Source organism: Kogia breviceps, chromosome 13 (assembly GCF_026419965.1).
Source record: "Kogia breviceps isolate mKogBre1 chromosome 13, mKogBre1 haplotype 1, whole genome shotgun sequence".
Taxonomy (NCBI): domain Eukaryota; kingdom Metazoa; phylum Chordata; class Mammalia; order Artiodactyla; family Physeteridae; genus Kogia; species Kogia breviceps.
In genome coordinates, this window is record NC_081322.1 from 45,427,977 (window position 1) to 45,450,442 (window position 22,466).

The following is a 22,466-nucleotide window of genomic DNA, read 5'->3' on the forward strand; positions in this document are numbered from 1 at the left end:
GTCCTCAGCTCATAGCTTTTGCCATAAAGTTATAAAGAGAAAGCAATCATTCCAATGTCAATAAAACATGTGCTACCACAATCTCTCTTAAAGAAGCTCTACCATGAACTTCTATGCTATATAACATGGTTATATTATTTTTCTCCATAGTTTCCATAGAAGGCTATTATTGTCTAAGTTGTTTTTTCCTCCTCTTTTTAAAAACTTAACTTGACAGCAGCATGAATGTGCTTTTCTTTTCTTTCTTTTTTTTTTTTTTTTTTTTTCTTTTCAGATTTTATCAAGTTAACATTACAGCAGTCTTTATGGAACAAGACTAAGTGGTTAATACCCTGATTGCCCATTCATGGAACATAGTAAATCAGCAAGCTCCCATTAATCATTGATGTGTGGGACACTGGAGAGCAAAGCTACCTGCTTCCCGATATCATCACATCTGGTGGAGGAACAAGCATAACAAATGATAGTTTAATATAGTAAAGGCTAAAGGAGAAATATATGTGAATATAAATATACAAATAAATATATATAGAGAGAGTGTGGTGTGTGTGTGTGAGTCTGAGTGATTGGAGCTTAGAGGAAAGAAAACTGTAGCTCTCCTTGGAAAAGCCAGCAAGTCCTCATAAATGAAGCAGCAAGTCACGACGTGGACCTGATGAGCAAAGGTATCACGGGGAAAGGGGCAACCTTGTGGACACAAAAAGCTTGGTGTGTCGGGGAACTGAGGTGACTGCAGTACAAACGTGTGTGTGAAGCAGTGTCACACGGAGGCTAAGAGGGTAGACTCTGGCATCACTCTGCCAGATCTGATCCCTGGCACTGACCTTGGATAAGTTCCTTATTAACTTCTCTTGCTATAATTTCCTTATTTATATAACAGGGAAATTAATGGTACCTAAACTGTAGGTTTTTTGAGGGTTAAATCAAATAGTAGTATTGTAAAGCCCTTAGTATAGTGCCTGGCGCATAAGCATTCAATAAATGTTAACTGTCATTATTATTACCCCAAAGAGACAATTAATTCTTAAGTAATCAATATCACTGTTAAGCGTGAAATGTCCTCCACATGTGTCTTCGCACTAATAGTAACTTTTTTTTTTTTTTGCGGTATGCGGGCCTCTCACTGTTGTGGCCTCTCCCGTTGCGGAACACAGGCTCCAGACGCGCAGGCCTAGCGGCCATGGCTCACGGGCTTAGTTGCTCCGCGGCACGTGGGATCTTCCCGGACCAGGGCACGAACCCGTGTCCCCTGCATCGGCAGGCGGATTCTCAACCACTGCGCCACCAGGGAAGCCCCTAATAGTAACTTTAGATCATGCTTATAGATTCCTTTGGTTTAAGGTACTCTCTTCTGTAAATCAGAAGGTTATTCCTGGAAGGCAGCTTCCCAACTCAGATGTTCTGAGTGGTGTCTGAATAGCTGTTTTATCTAAGCATTCTGATCTCCTAACTTATAAATTCAGTTGATGAATAGGCGCAAAAAGTAAGTGCAAGACACCCACACTGTCACTAGATACCTTACATATATATTTTAGAAGGATACACGTTATTTTCAAGACATATAAGGTTTATCTTTTGGGGGAAGATGAATGATATTGAGAGGAACAAGTTCTCGTTTGAGCTTGGGTAACTCAGAACTCAGTCCTCTAATTCTGACTGAATTTGACTTAGACATCTTTACCCTTCCATTAGCTAAGTTTGGAAATTTGAATGGAAGAAAGACTTGAATAAATTCATTTTCTAAAAGGTGCCTCCTTCTAGCTGAATGCTATTAAGTGATTACAATCACTTCAGTGGACACCACTGAAAGATACAAGGAAAGTTAGCAGGACATACAGTCTTTACATTCAGATCCCATATCCCACCACTTCTCATGTGAGAGTTTAAGCCATTATTAAGTGCAGAGAGCCACTAAGGAATGCCTGTTTGAATGACATGGGCAGGTTTAGGAGGACCTATTTGTCCAGAGCAGAAATTCAGCAGGACAGACCAAATTACACAGTTAGGAGATCTTTTCTAGTTCCCCAGATCAGGTCAGTTTGTTCTTAGGAACTCCTCTTTTTGCCTGCGAGTTGGGGCAGAGGTGGTGTAAACAAAGGAGTACAAAGATCTTTCCCAATCCGTCCTTCCACTAAGAGGGGCTTTTGTGAGAGAATAAGACATTATATCTTTTAAGTAACTTCTTTTAGCTTATTCTTTCCTTTGTATTTATTCATTACTTTAAAATGGCACATGGAAAAGGTACTGCCCTAATTCCAATGACAAAGCCTAAGAAGTAGGGAGTGGCCCTTTCGAAAATCTCTCTTTCTAGCCTAAAACTCAAATACTAGCATCTTTCCCAGCACCTTTCAGCCAGACTGGGGCTCTACAAAGAGACACCCCAAATTCCTTGGGAGTTGAGTATCTGTCTATAAACTGACAGTCACTGGATATGGATTTTAGAATGTGTGATAACAACATGCTACTATATGAGTATATTTTGAAGTTACTAATTTGCTTAATAGTGTTTTGAAAGATACTTTTTTTTTTTTTTTTTGTGGTACGCGGGCCCCTCACTGTTGTGGCCTCTCCCGTTGCGGAGCACAGGCTCCGGACGCGCAGGCTCAGTGGCCATGGCTCACGGGCCCAGCTGCTCCGCGGCATGTGGGATCTTCCTGGACCGGGGCACGAACCCATGTCCTCTGCATCGGCAGGCGGATTCTCAACCACTGCGCCACCAGGGAAGCCCGAAAGGTACATTTTTTTAAGAAGGGAGTTGGTATCATTAGGAAGGAGAGACTAAATTCCTGGCAAATTTGTAAATGAAAAACAAAGATTAAACAAGAGGTGGGGAGAGGACTAATTGGAGAAAAAGTTCCTTTGAAGGGCAAAGGAGTAAAGAGGCAAGGTTCTTTTTTCGGTGGTTGTTATCCTGAAAAGACAAAATAATTTTAGCTGCAGGATGGAGACAGTACAACGCCCCAGAACTGCAACAAGCTAGCCAAAAACCAGCCACTTTTGGTTGAAATGAGAAGTGACCTACTCTAGTTCACAGAATAATCAGGGTTAATGGAGAAAGGTAGGGGGTAGGTTTAAGGGGCAATTAGCGCCTTCTTTCCCACACACCAGCAGTGCTTCTACAGCAGGTGATGTGCTAGGCTGTGTGAAGAAATTTAGGATGGCTCTGTAAGTGGACAAAATTCAATGAGTAAGTACATTAAAGAAATAATTCAGCTTACTTGGAAGCACCCTATACTTATTGTGGACTTTGCTCTGCTTTGTAAGTCATGTAGATTTAGAAAGGAATTTAGTAGAAATTAGAGACAGGCGAAAATATCTGCTACTTAGTAGAGGTTCTTGTTTACAAGAAAGTAAATGTATGAATGAGATAATTATGGGTTGTATACCTAATTCTCATGATGGCCTATGCCTTAGGACAGCCAAACACCAGTCTATGACATATACACCCACACCCCCATTTCCCAGGAGCAGCTACCCAGACGTTCACTGCCTTCAAGCAGTGAATTGGCAGGAGTGACTGCCTGAACAGAGCAGGCAAATTGCATTTTAGCAGTCTATAATATTGCCCAGTAATTAAAAAAAGGATAGAACGAGACACTTCAGCAGAAATCAAACTATCATAGTCAATTATAATAATTCCTACAACAAAATTCTTATAAATATTGGCATGTGGAAACCCCGGTATCTGGCACCAGCTTGGCCACCTATTCACTATATATGACTGGGCAAGTCACATAACCACTCTAGTTCTGAATATTCTCAACTGTAAAACACAGGAGAAATAATACCCTCTTTTATCACACAGCAGTATTGTGAGGGTTAAATAAAATAAGGTACTAAAGTACTTGTAAATTTAAAATTTTAGTCAAATAAATGTTATTAAACATATAATATTAATAAAGTCTGACTTCTGAACAGCAAAAGAATATTCATGAAAATGCATAGAAAAAAACATTAGCTATAAAGTTTATTTAATCCGGAAAGAGGCTGAAAAGGTTGGCGTTGTTTACATAGCTCAACCTGAACTTCCAACTCATGAAGATTGAGAAGGCTACAGCATAAAACCAGAAGGGACATTGTGAAGTGTGTTACACATTACCTTGTCTTCAGTCCACTTTGGGTCTGATGCTGTAATCAATGGGAAATTTTCCTATATAAAGGCTGGAGGATACAGTATATCACATTCAACCCTTTCCAATAAGGTTATTTATTGCTATTCAATTCACATTTCCCTCAGGTTTTGGCAAGATTATAGAATTTATTCTCCTACATAGTGGCCAGCCAAGTAAATCACATCACATATTTCCAACGTCACATATTTCTCTCACCCTGCATCAGTGGCTTTATTTCTTTGTCCCTCAGATTATCTTAAAATTTAGCTGTACAAGCTTCCCTTTTATAATTCTGCAATTTAGTATTAGTGTTTCCTTCCTAATATTTTCTTAATAAAAAGTGTTGAAAAAATAGAGTAAGTCAACAACAAAACCAGAGACAAGGTGATAAATATCATGGATGAAACACTTGTCCTTGTAGACAAAAGGTACTGGTTGATATTAAAATAAAAATAATACTATCTCTGCCACAGGGTCTCCAAACACTTCATTAGCAACACACAAGCACAAAGAGCTGCATTAGAGCAGCCTTGCCCCCCCCCCCAAGCCCCCGCAAGGACAGAAAGAGTGAAGATGGCTCACTCCCCCTGCTTTATGCCAGGAATTCTGAGTAAGAGTCCAAACTCCTGAGATCTGCTCAGGTTATGTTACACTATAACTCAGTGGCTCCCACTTTTTTTTTTTTACTGACTTTTGTAGGCATCCCTTCTGGTAAGAAAAAACACCCCACCATTCATCTATGTCACTTGTTTCCACTTTAAAATGGGAAAAAAACTTTGTTATAACAATATTATACTGTAACACATTATCTATATTATTACTATATTATATGGTACTATTTTATAGTATTACTATACTGTACTATTTGTATACTTTAATATAATTATAATATTCTGTACTGTATATGTTATGCTGTACTATACTACACTATACTGTACTGTGTAATTTCTGAAGGGAAGTTTGTGCATGTATCTACTTTAGCAACAAGTTGCATGAATAATCCATCTTTGAATCACAATATATAGCATGTCTTAAAGTATAGTTACGTAAATTATAGGCCAAAAATACTGTTTATAAAAGTAGGGATAATTAAACACTTCAGGGTTAACTAAGTAGCATATAATAAGTGAAATTGATAATGATGAATTAAAACTAACAGTAACGTATAATAAGGAACAGCAGCAACTGAAAACCCTGACCAACTCAAAACTACACTGCTGAAGCACTGATAACATGTTCTCTCCAAAAACTGGGGAAATTCCAGTGCTGTGTACACATTTGCAGGAGGCTTCTGAGTGCTGCCCAAGGGTCAGGTTCTTGATAAATTCTGACAATCATTAATATTCAGGTCATGAATGCCAAGTTTTAAAAAATATTAATAACTCATTATTAGTAATTAATGGCAAAGGTGCTTTTCAGCAAGGACACTGTTCATATTTGGGGTTGGAAATCTCTTTATCACGGGCACTGGTCTCTCGCCTACACAATTATTGTCTCTCGCTCCTCTGAACGCCAAATGCCAGTGGCATCATTCAATCTTTGTGATCGTCAAAACGTTCAAGGCCAAATGCTTGCTAGTGGCGGGAGGGTGGTGTTGAGAATCATACTGCTTGCAAACACTCAACAAAGGACTGGTGCAGGGGCCAGTCTGCCTCCCACCAGGAAGAGCCCAACCTCTCATATTGCCTCGGTGACTCTGAATGTGACCAGTCACACTCTAAGACAAGGACAGATATGCTTCTTAGCTTTGCACTGTAGGAAATAAACAGCTTGGCCTCCTATACTTATTCTGTGACTCCAGATGAGTTTTTCCTAACTTCTCTGAGCTTTAGCTTTCTCAATTTTGAGAATGGGACAATAATGCCTATTTTAACTTTTATACAATTTTATGTGAAGTGCTTCGTAAATTGTAAATCATGATGCAAAAAGATACTATTAATTGTTTTAGTTTTTAAAGATCAGAGATTGCCCTGGACTATATATTCAATTCTCAGATACAACGGTTACAAGCTACATAATAAGCTCAACAAATATTCCTGGGCAATGAATGCAATGGCAAAACAGGGAGGATAGGGTTAAAATCCATAAGCGATCACAGCAATTACTGGAGTATAAATGGCAGCCTGTAGCCCAATGACAGTAAGTCGGATTGTGGGTAGGAGAGTCAGTGGGCTATACAGATTTTCAGAAGCACTTCATTATTGCCAAATTAAAATGTATAATGTTCTTTCCTATTTTCTGTATTTTCGGTGAGACCATACACTCTCCACAGTCAATTCAATTCCATCAAGCAGTTTTATTAAACATATGCTAAATTTTGGCACTGTTTTTGCTTTGAGAATTATTAATTATATATTTTAAATCTTCAAAAAGTAATCATTTCTAGTTCCCTTTTTATTACTGAAAAAAAATAACTTGTCTATCTTCTCTTTTATAGCCTTCTTTTCAAAAACACCTTCCCTAAGTATAATTTTCAAGATATTTTTTTCCCTCAGACACAATTTTCTCCCTTTTAAGCTTCCTCTTCCTACATTTTCCCTTCCTGTATTCTCTCAGCTTTTCTATGGCGTATTGTCTTTCTTTTCGCCAACACACTAAGTAGTCCTAGAATAAACAATTTGGTATTCAAATTCTGGACACTCATTTTAATAAAAAGAAAGTTGTTAAGCAGAAGATGAAAATTACTTGCTCCTGTTCCAATTTTTATTCTGAGATAAATTTGTTTATAGTAGGAACTGCCATGGGAGTATGAATTTAGGTTGGTTAGAAATAGAAATCAGCAATATCAATCGACTGACTATAACTTCCAATATCCTGGGTGATTGATTGGAAGTCGGGAGGAGAAAGGGGAAGGCAAGAGGAGAAGAGGGAGAGGGGAGGGATGGAGAGAAAGTACGAAAGCATGTCAATGACTGTGCGTGTCGGTGAGAAGAGGCATAAAGTTCAAGTTTTTTCTCCTTTTAAGGTATTACAGAGAGAAAATTCTCAATAGCATAAAGTGAACTTTCAATGTATCTTTAAAATCCACGAAAGGCTAACATTATCATTCTAATAGCATTTTACACCATCCCAGGTTGTTCAGTCTCTGATTTTTCTGTCAAAGGCCAAGGTGGAAAAATGGATACGTCATCCATGACAGATATGTAAATATTGTATTGTGCATGAACCAAATGGAATAAAATGGAAAAGTTGCTAAAATGCTTTGAAAAAACATTCATTACTAGTAGTAGTTATAAACTAAAATTAGGAAATAAAAGTTCCATACAGGCAGAAGCGATTTTGTAGCTCCATACATCTGTGTGCCCCTGTAGGTATATTCCACGTTTTCATTGCATAATTTGAAAGCAAAAGGCTGTTGTAGTCTTGGACCTCAATTACAGGAACAACAAAAAAAGTTAAAAAAAAATCTGTGATCACAATTCATGTCTTAAGGGATTTTAGCTTATTTTCTCCACTGTAGCAGCTGCTCTGGTTTCAGAGAAAATGACAGACAAGAAAACTATTAGCACTTCTCCCGCTTAGGCAGTAGCAATGTGAACACCGACTAATATGACAGGAGCTGGCTTATTTGGGGCTGCATTAAATGGCTTACTGTAAAAGTTAAACTGTTGTTTCATTACATTTCCACAAGGCCAACAGACCTCTGATATATTGCTAAGAACAGGTGCTGTACTCTGTTAAGGCTTGGGCCACTTCTGTATAATTCTGATCGCGGTTTAGGAGGCACCAAGAACTGTGGCCTTTCAGAGTCACCGGACACCATGGTTACCCGGACCAGCCACGTTTTGATTGAATTCCCTTAGCACTCGCGGTGATAGGTTTTTGACAACTTGCTACCTGCCGGGCATCTCAGTTATAGTTATAATAGAATTCCTACTTACGTTGAGCAAGGTTTACACGCCAGTGTCGTCCGCCCTTTTCTCCTCGTTCTGTCCTATTCCTATACTCCATACCCCCTGGCAGCCTTCAGATACAAAAGACACTTTTCAGTCTTCCACTCTATCCCACTATACCTTATCTCCTTCCAGCTAAACATTCTCCTCTCCTTCAGGGTGCCCTTTCTCCTGTTACAGCTCTAGGGGCCCTCCTCTGAACACACTTTGTTCCGGTTGCAGTGCAGCTCTGAAAACCTAATGCGATGTTTTAGGCCTGGCTATGGGTGTGCTCAACCTAGTGTAAGAAAGGCCATCATCCTCTTTGCTCTGGAAATGTTCGTATTACAAATCAAATCTAAGGTCATATCAGCTTTTTTAGGCAATTACATTGCGTCTCTAATTCATAATTAAATGAATGCCTAGAATCTTTCATGTGTGTTTCTTTCAAGTTCCTCTCAATGGACTTTTTTTTTTACTGGAGGATGGGATTTTTACATTTGTTTCCATTTCATTTTATTTCCCCAGATTTGTTCCAGTGTTACAGCCAGTACAGATCTTTCTGAGTCTTGGTTCTAGCTTCCATGTTATGAGTTATCCCTCAGTTTCATGCCATCTGCAAATTTGATTTCTAGGATGCCACTGGCTCCTAAGAATCATTCTAGAAACCTTTTATAATAGTAAAATTAAAGATAAAATTATACACATATTTTATGTGATGCTTATATAAATAATTTTCCTTTCTATTAACTTTAGGATTTTTTATGAGTCTCATGAATATATTTACTAAAATTATGCCATATTCCATTAAAATAGACTTAATTTACTAAGATAAGTGTTTATATATGTCAGAAAAAAATGTGTTAAAAACCAGTTTTCATTAATTAATTCCCAGATTATACAGAAGGACCAAAAATTATTTCCAGTTATGACACTATAGTGGTATAGAAAAGACTTGGTATAACAGACTAAGCTAGAAGAATCAAATGGAATTCATAATAGACTGAATTCTCAGAGGCTTTGGAACTTTTGAAAGAGCATGTAAGGTGATTGCTAATGGCTAAAACATAATTAATGGGAAAAGAAAATACCGTCAAGTGTCATGCGCACGTTACGTGTCCCGCATTGTTTTTCAGCCTTAAGGGAAACATGATAGAAAGACATATTATAACACTTCGCAGTGATTTTGTGAGAATGGCAACCAGAATGTGTTATTTCAGGCATGGCTCTGGGTGTGGTCTCTAACTGCTTCTCACTGATCTCAGATCAAAAGAGTTTGTGTTAATAGAGTCTCTGCTTGCTAACAGGTTAAAGTGTTTGCTTACCAGGACTTAGTAGGAGTTGACTGGGAGTTAAAAAGCATCTCCCCTCCAGGAGACATGGAGCTTCTTCAAATGAGGGCAGGCTTGGCCTTCTGAAAAATTGTAGTCATGGTCACGGTTGATACAGTATTCCAAACTCCTGATACATTTTTCCAATGGGAAGCTCCTGCCATTGGGTTAGGATATTCAGGAATACATGGTGATGCTGATGTTTTATTGCTCTATTTGCATTACTGTTCCAGAGTAATGAGCACCCCTCTGATTTATCAGTCCTCCTCTTGAACCCCAAAAGCAAGACATCAACACTCATATTCTACAAATTCTGGTAGGAAAAACAAAAATGGCAGTGGAGGTTTATTATTTCCTGCTAAGAAGTACATTTACTGGACCAAAACTGCTTTTACACATCGAGAACTTCTAATATTATTTAACATTTTAATAGTCTTCGAATTAACTTAGACATGTTTGCTTTTGCAATTCCATCAAAGAAATCTATTTTCTCTCTATCCAAACATTTAAACTAAAGCAGTTAACTCTAAATATACTGCCTTGTGTTTCTAACACCCTTAACTTGCCCACTGCAGTAGGTCAGTATGGCCTTCATTCTAGCTAATATGTCTTTACTTTAAGCCTTTCTCTCAGGTATACACCTTCTGGCCTGCAGATTCAAGCTTCTCCTGCAGCTTCCTCTCTTTTATTCATAACAGCCCAATTTTGGATATTTCCTCTGTATACCTATTCCCAGATATCTCAATATAAGATACAATTCCAGTTTTAAAGTGCTTAGAGTCTCCTGGGGAATAAGCTCAAACACGTACAGGGCTATCTTGTTGCATAAAAGAGGCAGGTCAAACTCCTTGCCTGGCATTCAAAATGTTTCACAATTTTATCTCTACAACCTTCCAATCCATCTTGGTCCCTCACTCAGCCTCAGTTCACATATGGTGAGCTCAAGCAAATCAAATTGCTTGCAAATCTTTTTCCATGTCCCATACACCTTCCTGTGTCTTTGTTTGCCTATAAACTAAATCCCAAGTCCTTCCTCATGGGCTATAATGCTCTTCACTTTACTTACACTGTTTTTCCAGAACGGTCCTCCCTTTTCCTGTTTTCATGCCTTTACCCACATTAATTGCTCTTCCTGGAAATGTCCCTTATTTTATTCTCGAATGACCAGCTGTCCCTCTATGAAGCTTCACCTTATCTCATCAATTGGAAGTACATAATTTTTTCCTACTTTGAACATCTAAATGTATTCAGTTGTGCCTTCCTTATAGGATTTATCACTTTTTAAATTAAAAAAAAATTTTTTTTTGGCTGCATTTGATCTTCGTTGCTGCACGCTAGCTTTCTCTAGTGGCGGCGAGCAGGGGCTACTCTTCGTTGCTGTGTGCGGGCTTCTCATTGTGGTGGCTTCTCTGGTCGTGGAGCACGGGTTATAAGCGTGTGGGCTTCAGTAGTTGTGGCACACGGGCTTAGTTGCTCTGAGGCACGTGGGATCTTCCCGGACCAGGGGTTGAACCCTGTCCCCCTGCACTGGCAGGCAGATTCTCAACCACTGAGGCACCAGGGAAGTCTCACTTTTTAAACTTTTAATTTGAAATGAATTTAGGCTTATAGAAAAGTTGCAGAGAGTTTCCACTATACCCTTGAATCATATCCCCCTAAATGTAAATATATCATAGAACCATAGCATAATTTTCAAAATGAAAGAATTGACATTGGTACAATACTTATAACTAAACTGGAGAGTTTATTTGGATTTCACCAGTTTTTCCAGTAATGCACTTCTCTGGTCCAGGATCCAATTCAGGATCCCACATTGCGTTGTGGTCATGCCTCGTTCATCTCCTCCAAACTGTGACATTGCCCCAGCCTTTCCTTATCTTTCATGACCTTGACCATTTACCTAATAATATGATTACAGCTGTACACGTATATTTCCTCACTCTGCTACAAGTTTCTTGAAATATTTGTCACTGAGACACGTTTTTATTCCCAATAACGTCTAGCACATGACGGGAGCTCAATAATTAATAACTACATGACAGAAACAATTAGAAAAGATAGTAACAAAATCTACATAATTAAATACTGAGCTGTGTGCTATAGTGACTCTAAGTTGTTACAAAAATTAGAGAGCAAGAGTGCCAAATTGTAAGACAGAAAACACTCTTTGCAGATATTATGTCAGAGTCCATTATCTGAGCCCCCAGAGCAGGAACCATCGAAGCTCTCAGCCCGCAAGCTGATCACGGCACATGGATATCTGGTGGCAGCAGGAAGGGCAGACACAGCCTCAGTCCCAGCATCGAGCATGACTTGTTGGATCTTGCTACCAATAGACTTCGTCTGTCCTGTGACAGGGGTGGGTCCTTGCACATACCACTGAGCTAACATATCACTCCCTGGGCTCCTTACACCTTGGTTTCTATCCAATATCTTCCTGTTATGAAACTCAGGATAGAGAACTCTAGTTTTCTCGCCTGGGGCCCTGAGCCATGGCTGGTTCCATTTCTGGCTTTCCCTACAAGTGACTGACCGGTGTGTCTGGTGCCTCACACCATGACACCAGAACTCATCTACCCTCTGATATCCGGTTGCCTGGACTTCCCCACCGCTATGACATGTTTGGCCCTATTGAATCCCACTCCTCTCCCTTGAAGCCAGGAGAAAGCTCAGCTGACAGGTCCATGCCTTTTATATGCTATCATACCCACTGGTTGTCCTCCTTAGCCATGGAAGCTTCTTTTTCTCTTTCCCACCAGCACCTCCTGCTAAGTTCCAGCATATTGCAGAATTGTGCCCATTCTCCTTATGACTCAGATGTCCTTAGTTACTTCACTTTGTTCCTAGTCTCAAATTGCTATGAAATCCACGTAAAGCTATACTTCCTCATTACTACTGTAGAGGCTGACTCTGTGTTTTTCCCATCTTGCTGAACTTGTTAGTGTTGGCTTGCTGAAGAATCCACCCATCTTCTGGGGCCACAGAAGCTTTGCTTTGTTTTGAAGGGACTGTAATTACTGACATCTGAAAGAGGGCATTCTTTCATTTCAATTCCGTACTGCGTCTTTCACAAACACCCAGAAATACCATTTGACAGGTTCGAGAGAATTTGAACTGATATCTGTTGGGTTTTAACTGGGGCACTGCTGCATAATTTTTCATTTTCTTTGTAAGGCCTTACCACCAAGAGAAAACATGCCTAGTAGGGCCTCACAGAGGTGTTTTGACATTAGGCTTAATAAAGCATGAAGAACTCATTAATAAATAATGTTCTGCTAGGTTAAGAAATAAAGCTGAGTGAACTAGCTAGACCCTGGAGTAAATCAAATCATGCATGCAGCCATGTGACCTGTTAACCTGCAGCGGTCTCTTCACAGCTTCTGGTAGAGCCCAGTGCCACAAGGCACAAGTGAACCCAGCACATGACAAAGGCAGGCACCTCTGGTTACGACACAAGCTGTCATTCTTTTTCATACTCTGTGGGTCCCCAAAAGTAAACAAACCTTTACTGATGAGGATCCGGAGGCACTTCAATGATACATTTTATCTTTGCTAGAAAGAAGGTTTCACTCATCAACATGTCAACACAACAGTAGACACAATTATACCTTCTCCCCTCGTAGCCTTTGTCTCGTTATCTACAGGTAGTTGACAAAAGAGAACTAGAGAATGAGTTAATGTGCACAGGTGAGCTAGTCAATTCAGCCAAAATGGTTACTCACGAACTTTTTAGTCTGACTCAGAAAGCCTTTAGGAATGACCAGAAACAGAGAAAAGAATCATCCTCTCTTTTTAAAAAGAAATGTATGTTCAGTGCTCCTGAAGAGTCCTTTCCTGGATTCAGAAGTTTTCATGGTTTTAGCTGGAGAGAGATTTCATGGCTGCCCAAAGTGGGTGAAAGCCCTCAGAGTGGTGGAGGGTGGGAGGGAAGCTTCGGGACTTTAGGCAGTTGTATTTCTCTTTTGGTTCTGTGGTGCTTAAGGCAGCTCCTGCTTCAAGGAAGCCCTTCTGAAGATTCAAAGCTTATGGACAGCTGTCAGGTGTAGGTTCAACATGACCTACTCCAGCTGCTCAACAATCTGGAGGGACAGAACCCCCTGCCCCACACTCTTCTGATCGCCCGCCTACTCCACTCACTAATGGGTTTAGCTGGAAAGCCAACCACCGAGCAAATAAGATGCAAACATTTCCAGGCACTGTTATGATGAAACAACTTGTTGGGTGGGTTCAGTTTCAACTCAAAGCCTTGCCAACCATTCTCGTGTGCACAAATTTACACATCTTGCCAGACCTTTTATGTGGTTATGATGACAAAGCCATTAGGCTGCCATTTAAATGCTGTTCCAAAGCTGCAGCTTTAAAGGCAATCATTATCCCGAGAATGCAAGTATTCCACTAAACACTCTTACTTGAATATTTTCACAATTCCTATATACTTATGTGTATGTATATGCCACATATACACATAGTTATATAATTATATAAAGTTATCTATTTATAGTTTCTTCATTTTCAAGTTAATGGAAACAATGAAACTGAAGGAACAATCAGGGTTCAAAGTAATGCATGACAAGATTTCATTTTTGAGAAAACAAGAGAGGCCATGTGGAATAGTAGCAATGAGAATAGTTTATACTTATTGAGTCTTACAAAGTACTTTAGGTGACTCATCTCCTTTAACTCCAATAGCCCTAAGTTGTTGGCAATATTATCATCTGCATTTTACATAGGATGAAATTGAGACAGTGAGTTGAAGGTACCAAGATCACACGCATAGTAAGCAGAAGAACTGGGGATTTGAATTGAGGCGATGTGATTCCAGAATTCACCTTCTTAATTGTTATTCTATACCACCTCTGTTATATTATCAGGAAATCCAGTCATGGATGGCTCTACCACTGAACTGGGAAAAATGGGACTTCCTTTTGTCCTCATATTAAAATGGGTTTAGGATTAGCCTAAGTATTTGTTACCTTCCTGTATGATTGTTCTAATAAACATTAAGTTACGTACATACAGATGGTCCCTGACTTACAGTTTTTTGACTTTACAATGGTGCAAAAGCAATATGCATTCTGTAGAAACCATACTTCGAACTTTCATCTCTTCTGGGGCTAGCAATATGGTGCATACTCTCTCATGATGCTGGGCAGAGGCAGTGAACTCCTGGTCAGCAACGCAGTCACAATGGTAAGCAACCGACACACTAACAAACATCCTGCACCTGCAACCATTCTGCTTTTCACTTTCAGTACAGTACGCAATATATTACATGAGATATTCAACACTGTACTATAAAATAGACTTGCTGTTAGATGATTCTGCCCAACTGCAGGCTCATGTAAATGTTCTGAGCACACTTAAGGTAGGCGAGGCTAAGCTATGATGTTTGGTAGGTTAGGAGTATTAAATACATTTTCTACTTACAATGGGTTAATGGGGATGTAACCCCGTCATAAGTTAAGACCTATTTTTAAATTATTTTGCTTGCAATAGTGATGGTTCTCAATTTCAAGTTACAAAATTAAATTGAAAAAATTCATTTTGTTATCTGAACAACTAAGCAGTTCTAGTTTCAGCAACAAATGTCCTTGATATTTAGCCAAACATAAATTGGTATAAAAACTTTTCTTCATAAAGTAAACAATACTTAACACCACAGTGTTGAAAATGTGGGTTCTCTTGGAAAGAATAAAACTTGGTTGAAAGGCCCCTAAGTCTTTTGGTAGATATGAAATTTTGAAGGAAAGATGCTATTTCCTGATCAGCTAGGAGCAAGCTGGGATTTTGACAGTCTACTCTGAAGAAATGGGAAAAGCAATGCCTTGATTAGGTCTAGCATGAGTTTGTATTTGATCCCTGCTAAGAATCAACCACATAGGGGAGAACTTCAAGATGGCGGAGGAGTAAGACGTGCAGATCACCTTCCTCCCCACAAATACATCAGAAATACATCTACAAGTGGAACAGCTCCTACAGAACACCTACTGAACCCTGGCAGAAGACCTCAGACTTCCCAAAAGGCAAGAAAATCCCCACCTACCTGGGCAGGGCAAAAGAAAAAAGAAAAAACAGAGACAAAAGAATAGGGACGGGACCCGCACCAGTGGGAGGGAGCTGTGAAGGAGGAAAAGCTTCTACACACTAGGAAGCCGCTTCACTGATGGAGATGGGTGGGGAAAATGGCGGGGTGGGGGAAGTTTTGGAGCCATGGAAGAGAGCGCAGCAACAGTGGTGCGGAGGGCAAAGCGGAGAGATTCCCACACCGAGGATGGGTGCCGACCAGCACTCACCAGCCGGAGAGGATTGTCTGCTCACCTGCCGGGGCGGGCGGGGTCTGGGAGCTGACGCTCAGGCTTTGGAGGTCGGATCTCAGGGAGAGGACTGGGATTGGCAGCGTGAATACAGCCTGAAGGGGCTAGTGCGCTACAGCTAGCCGGGAGGGAGTCCGGGAAAAAGTCGGTTGCTGCTGAAGAGGCAAGAGACCATTGTTTTGGGGTGCACGAGGAGATGGGATTCAGAGCATGGCCTAAACAATCTCCAGAGATGGGTGCTATCCACGGCTGTCAGCGTGGACCCCAGAGACGGGCATGAGACACTAAGGCTGCTGCTGCAGCCACCAAGAAGCCTGTGTGCGAGCACAGGTCACTCTCCACACCTCCCCTCCACGGAGGCTCTGCAGCTCACCACTGCCAGGGTCCCGTGATCCAGGGACAACTTCCTCGGGAGAACACATGGCGTGCCTCAGGCTGTTGCAACATCATGTGGGCCTCTGCTGCCACAGGCTCACCTCTCATTCCATACCCCTCCCTCCCCCTGGCCTGAGTGAGCCACAGCCACCTAATCAGCTGTTACCTTAACCCTGCCCTGTCTGGGTGGGAACAGAGGCCCTCAGGCGACCTATACGCAGAGGCGGGACCAAACCCAAAACTGAACCCTGGGAGCTGTGCAAAGAAAGAAGAGAAAGGGAATCTCTCCCAGCAGCCTCAGCAGCAGTGTATTAATCTCCACAATCAACTTGATGTACCCTGTGTCTGTGGAATACCTGAACAGACAACAAATCATCCCAAAATTGAGGCGGTGGACATTGGGAACAACTGAAAACTTAGGGTATGCTTTCTGCATCTAATTTGTTTCTGGTTTTATGTTTACCATAGTTTACTATTTAAAGTTTATTATCATTGGTAGATTTGCTTATTGATTTGGTTGCTCTTTTCCTTTTTATTTTTAATATATATATTTTGCCTTTTCTGTTTTTGCCAATGTGTATGTGTATGCTTCTTTGAGTGATTTTTGTCTGTATAGCTTTGCTTTTACCATTTCTCCTAGGGTTGTGTCTGTCCCTTTTTATTTTTTTAGTATAGTTTTTAGTGCTTGCTATCATTGGTGGCTTTGTTTTTTGATTTGGTTGCTCTCTTCTTTCTTTCTTTCTTTTTGTTGTTTTCTTTTTTTATTACTTTTTAATTTTTCTAATTTTTTATAATTTTAAAAACTTTTTATTTTAATAACTTTTATTTTTCCTTCTTTCTTTATTTTTTTCTGAGCTGTGTGGCTGACAGAGTCTTGGTCCTCCAGCCAGGTGTTAGGCCTGGGCCTCTGAGGTGGGAGGGCCGAGTTCAGGAAATTGGTCCACCAGAGACCTCCCGGCTCCACGTAATATCAAATGGTAAAAGATCTCCCAGAGATCTCCATCTCAAGGCTAAGACACAGCTCTACTCAACGACCAGCAAGCTACAGTGCTGGACACCCTATGCCAAACAACTAGCAGGACAGGAACGCAACCCCACCCATTAGCAGAGAGGCTGCCTAAAATCATAATAAGGCCACAGACACCCCAAAACACACCACTAAACGTGGTCCTGTCCACCAGAAAGACAAGATCCACCCTCATACACCAGAACTAAGGCACCAGTCCCCTCCACCAAGAAGCCTACACAACCAACTAAACTAACCTGAGCCACTGGGGACAGACACCAAAAACAACAGGAACTACGACGCTGCAGCCTGTGAAAAGGAGACCCCAAACACAGTAAGTTAAGCAATGAGAAGACAGAGAAACACACAGCAGATGAAGGAGCAAGGTGAAAACCGACCAGATCAAACAAATGAAGAGAAAATAGGCAGTCTACCTGAAAAAGAATTCACAGTAATGATAGTAAAGATGATTCAAAATCTTGGAAATAGAATGGAGAAAATACAAGAAACGTTTAACAAGGACCTAGAAGAACTAAAGAGCAAACAAACAATGATGAACAACACAATAAATGAAATGAAAACTTCTCTAGAAGGAATCAATACCAGAATAACTGAGGCAGAAGAACAGATAAGTGACAAGGAAAATAAAACAGTGGAAAGTACCACAGAGCAGAATTTAAAAAAAAGAATGAAACGAATTGAGGACAGTCTCAGGGACAACATTAAATGCACCAACATTAGAATTATAGGGGTCCCAGAAGAAGAAGATTAAAAAAAAGGGACTGAGAAAATATTTGAAAAGATTATAGTTGAAAACTTCCCTAATATGGGAAAGGAAATAGTCAAGCAAGTCCAGGAAGCACAGAGAGTCCCATACAGGATAAATCCAAGGAGAAATACGCCAAGACACATATTAATCAAACCATCAAAAATTAAATACAAAGAAAAAATAATAAAAGCAGCAAGGGAAAAACAACAAAAACATACAAGGGAATCCCCATAAGGTTAACAGCTGATCTTTCAGCAGAAACTCTGCAAGCCAGAAGGGAGTGGCAGGACATATTTAAAGTGATGAAAGGGAAAAACCTGCAACCAAGATTACTCTACCCAGCAAGGATCTCATTTAGATTTGATGGAGAAATTAAAACCTTTACAGACAAGCAAAAGCTAAGAGAATTCAGCACCACCAAACCAGCTTTACAACAAATGCTAAAGGAACTGCTCTAGTCAGGAGACACAAGAGAAGGAAAAGACCTACATTAACAAACCCAAAACAATTAAGAAAATGATAATAGGAACATACATATCAATAACTACCTTAAATGTAAATGGATTAAATGCTCCAACCAAAAGACATAGACTGCCTGAATGGATAAAAAAACAAGACATGTATATATGCTGTCTACAAGAGACCCACTTCAGACCTAGGGACACATATGAAAGTGAGGGGATAGTAAAAGATATTCCATGCAAATGGAAATCAAAAGAAAGCTGGAATAGCAATTCTCATATCAGACAAAATAGATTTTAAAATAAAGACTATTACAAGAGACAAAGAAGGACACTACATAATGATTAAGGGATCAATCCAAGAAGGAGATATAACATTTGTAAATATTCATGCACCCAACATAGGAGCACCTCAATACATAAGACAAAGGCTAACAGTCAGAAAAGGGGAAATCGACAGTAACACGACTATAGTAGGGCTCTTTAACACCCCACTTTCACCAATGGACAGCTCATACAAAATGAAAATATATAAGGAAACACAAGCTTTAAATGATACATTAAACAAGATGGACTTAATTGATATTTATAGGACATTCCATCCAAAAACAACAAATACACTTTCTTCCCAAGTGCTCATGTAACATTCTCCAGGATGGATCATATCTTGGGTCACAAATCAAGCCTTGGTAAATTTAAGAAAATTGAAATTGTATCAAGGATCTTCTCTGACCACAATGCTATGAGACTAGATTACAATTACAGGGAAAAAAATCTGTAAAATATACAAACACATGGAGGCTAAACAATACACTACTAAATAACCAAGAGATCACTGAAGAAATCAAAGAGAAAATTTTAAAAATACCTAGAAACAAATGACAATGAAAACACGACAACCCCAAACCTATAGGATGCAGCAAAAGCAGTTCTAAGAGGGAAGTTTACAGCAATACAATCCTACCTTAAGAAACAAGAAACACCTATCCTTCTCAAATTCTTCCAAAATATAGCAGAGGGAGGAACACTCCTAAACTCATTCTAAGAGGCCACCATCACCCTGATACCAAAACCAGACAAAGATGTCACAAAGAAAGAAAACTACAGGCCAATATCACTCATGAACATAGATGCAAAAATCCTCAACAAAATACTAGCTGACAGAATCCAACAGCACATGAAAAGGATCATACACCATGATCAAGTGGGGTTTAATCCCAGGAATGCAAGGATTCTTCAATATATGCAAATCTATCATGTGATACACCATATTAACAAATTGAAGAATAAAAACCGTATGATCATCTCATTATATGCAGAAAAAGCTTTCAACAAAATTCAACACCTATTTATGATAAAAACACTCCAGAAAGTAGGCATAGAGGGGACTTACCTCAAAATAATAAAGGCCATATATGACAAACCCACAGCAAACATCGTTCTCAATGGTGTAAACCAGAAACCATTTCCTTTAAAATCAGGAACAAGACAAGGTTGTCCACTCTCACCCTATTATTCATCATTGTTTTGGAAGTTTTAGCCACAGCAATCAGAGAAGAAAAAGAAATAAAAGCAATCCAAATCAGGAAAGATGACATAAAACTGTCACTGTTTGCAGATGACATGATACTATATAGAGAGAATCCTAAAGATGTTTCCAGAACACTACTAGAGCTAATCAATGAATTTGGTAAAGTAGCAGGATATAAAATTAATGCATAGAAATCTCTTGCATTCCTATACACTAATGATGAAAAATCTGAAAGAGAAATTAAGGAAACACTCCCATTTACCACTGCAATAAAAAGAATAAAATACCTAGGAATAAACCTACCTAAAGAGACAAAAGACCTGTATGCAGAAAGTTATAAGACACTGATAAAAGAAATTAAAGATGATACAAACAAATGGGGAGATATACCATGTTATTGGACTGGAAGAATCAACATTGTGAAAATAACTATACTACCCAAGGCAATCTACAGATTCAATGCAATCCCTATCAAACTACCAATGGCATTTTTCACAGAAGTACAACAAAAAATTTCACAATTTGTATGGAAACACAAAAGACCCTGAATAGCCAAAGCAATCTTTTTTTTTTTTTTTTTGTGGTATGCGGGCCTCTCCTTGTTGTGGCCTCTCCGGTTTTGGAGCACAGGCTCCGGACGCACAGGCTCAGTGGCCATGGCTCACGGCCCTAGCCACTCCGCGGCATATGGAATCTTCCTGGACTGGGGCATGAACCCGTGTCTCCTGCATCGGCGGGTGGATCCTCAACCACTGCGCCACCAGGGAAGCCCCAAAGCAATCTTAAGAAAGAAAAGTGGAGCTGGAGGAATGGGGCTCCTGGACTTCAGACTATACTTCAAAGCTACAGTATGGCAAAGACAGTATGGCACTGGCACAAAAACAGAAATATAGATCAATAGAACAGGACAGAAAGCCCAGAGATAAACCCATGCACCTATGGTCAACTTATCTTTGATAAAGGATGCAAGAACATACAACGGAGAAAGGACAGCCTCTTCAATAAATGGTGCTGGGAAAACTGGACAGCTACATGTAAAAGAATGAAATTAGAACACTCCCTAACACCATACACAAAAATAAAGTCAAAATGGGTTAAACACCTAAATGTAAGGCCAGACACGATAAAACTCTTAGAGGGAAACATAGGCAGAACACTCTATGACATAAATCACAGCAAGATCCTTTTTGACCCACCTCCTAGAGAAATGGAAATAAAAACAAAAATAAACAAATGGGACATAATGAAAGTTAAAAGATTTCGCACAGCAAAGGAAACCATAAACAGAGGAAAAGACAACCCTCAGAATGGAAGAAAATATTTGCAAATGAAGCAATTGACAAAGGATTAATCTCCAAAATATACAAGCAGCTCATGCAGCTCAATATCATAAAAACAAACAACCCAATCCAAAAATGGGCAGAAGACCTAAATAGACATTTCTCCAAAGAAGATATACGGATTGCCAACAAACACATGAAAGGATGCTCAACATCACTAATCATTAGAGAAATGTAAATCAAAACTACAATGAGGTATCACCACACACCAGTCAGAATGGCCATCATCAAAAAATCTACAAACAATAAATGCTAGAGAGGGTGTGGAGAAAACTCTTGCACTGTTGGTGGGAATGTAAATTGATACAGCCACTATGGAGAACAGTATGGAGGTTCCTTTAAAAACTAACAATAGAACTACCATACGACCCAACAATCCCACTACTGGGCATATACCCTGAGAAAACCATAATTCAAAACCATAATTTAAGAAGAGTCATGTACCACAAAGTTCATTGCAGCTCTATTTACAATAGCCAGGACATGGAAGCAACCTAAGTGTCCAATGAAAGATGAATGGACAAAGAAGATGTGGCACATATATACAATGGAATATCACTCAGCCATAGAAAGGAATGAAACTGGGTCATTTTTAGAGAAGTGAATGGACCTAGAGTCTGTCATACAGAGTGAAGTAAGTCAGAAAGAGAAAAACAAATACCGTATGCTAACACATATATATGGAAACTAAAAAAAAATGTTTCTGATGAACCTAGGGGCAGGACAGGAATAAAGACGCAGAGGTGGAGAATGGACTTGAGGATGCGGGGATGGGGAAGGGTAAGCTGGGACCAAGTGAGAGAATGGCATGGACATATATACACTACCAAATATAAAATAGATAGCTCGTGGGAAGCAGCCACATAGCACAGGGAGATCAGCTTGGTGCTCTGTGACCACCGAGGAAGCGGGATAGAGAGGGTGGGAGGGAGGGAGATGCACAAGGCAAGAGATATGGGGTATATATATGTATACATATAGCTCATTCACTTTGTTATACAGCAGAAACTAACATACCATTGTAAAGCAATTATACTCCAATAAAGATGTTAAAAAAAACTAAAAAAGGAAAGAATCAAGCATCTAATTTTCCTATGTCTAGAGTCCAAATCATTAGGAAATATACTCTCCTGTCAACACACGAATAAAATGTTTTTGTACTTTTTTGTTTAAGCTTCTGTATGCACTGAACTTGTTTACATATGAAATATAGAAAGATAATTTTAAATGGCCATGTCAATCCATATAGAAATTTGTATTTATTATTAACTTGTATAATCTGACTTCTTATTTCTCTGTGCTTTACTTGTCCAAATAGATTAAAAGGTCTTTGTGGGAAGAAACTGCATTTGCTA

General features: G+C 39.6%; 1 protein-coding gene across 17 annotated transcripts in view; it reads right to left on the bottom strand.

Annotated features, from left to right (window-relative positions):
- The window catches only part of HS3ST5 (heparan sulfate-glucosamine 3-sulfotransferase 5), a 287,406-nt gene that overhangs the window by 130,900 nt on the left and 134,040 nt on the right, over positions 1 to 22,466 (bottom strand). For 4 of the 17 annotated variants that reach the window (XM_067011693.1, XM_067011692.1, XM_067011688.1 and 1 more), the window contains exon 3: positions 9,310 to 9,472. The exons of the other annotated variants lie outside the window; for them this stretch is intronic. The gene's annotated coding sequence lies outside the window, so the exon portion shown is untranslated. The remainder of the gene's footprint in view (positions 1 to 9,309; positions 9,473 to 22,466) is intronic. 17 annotated transcript variants of the gene reach the window in all.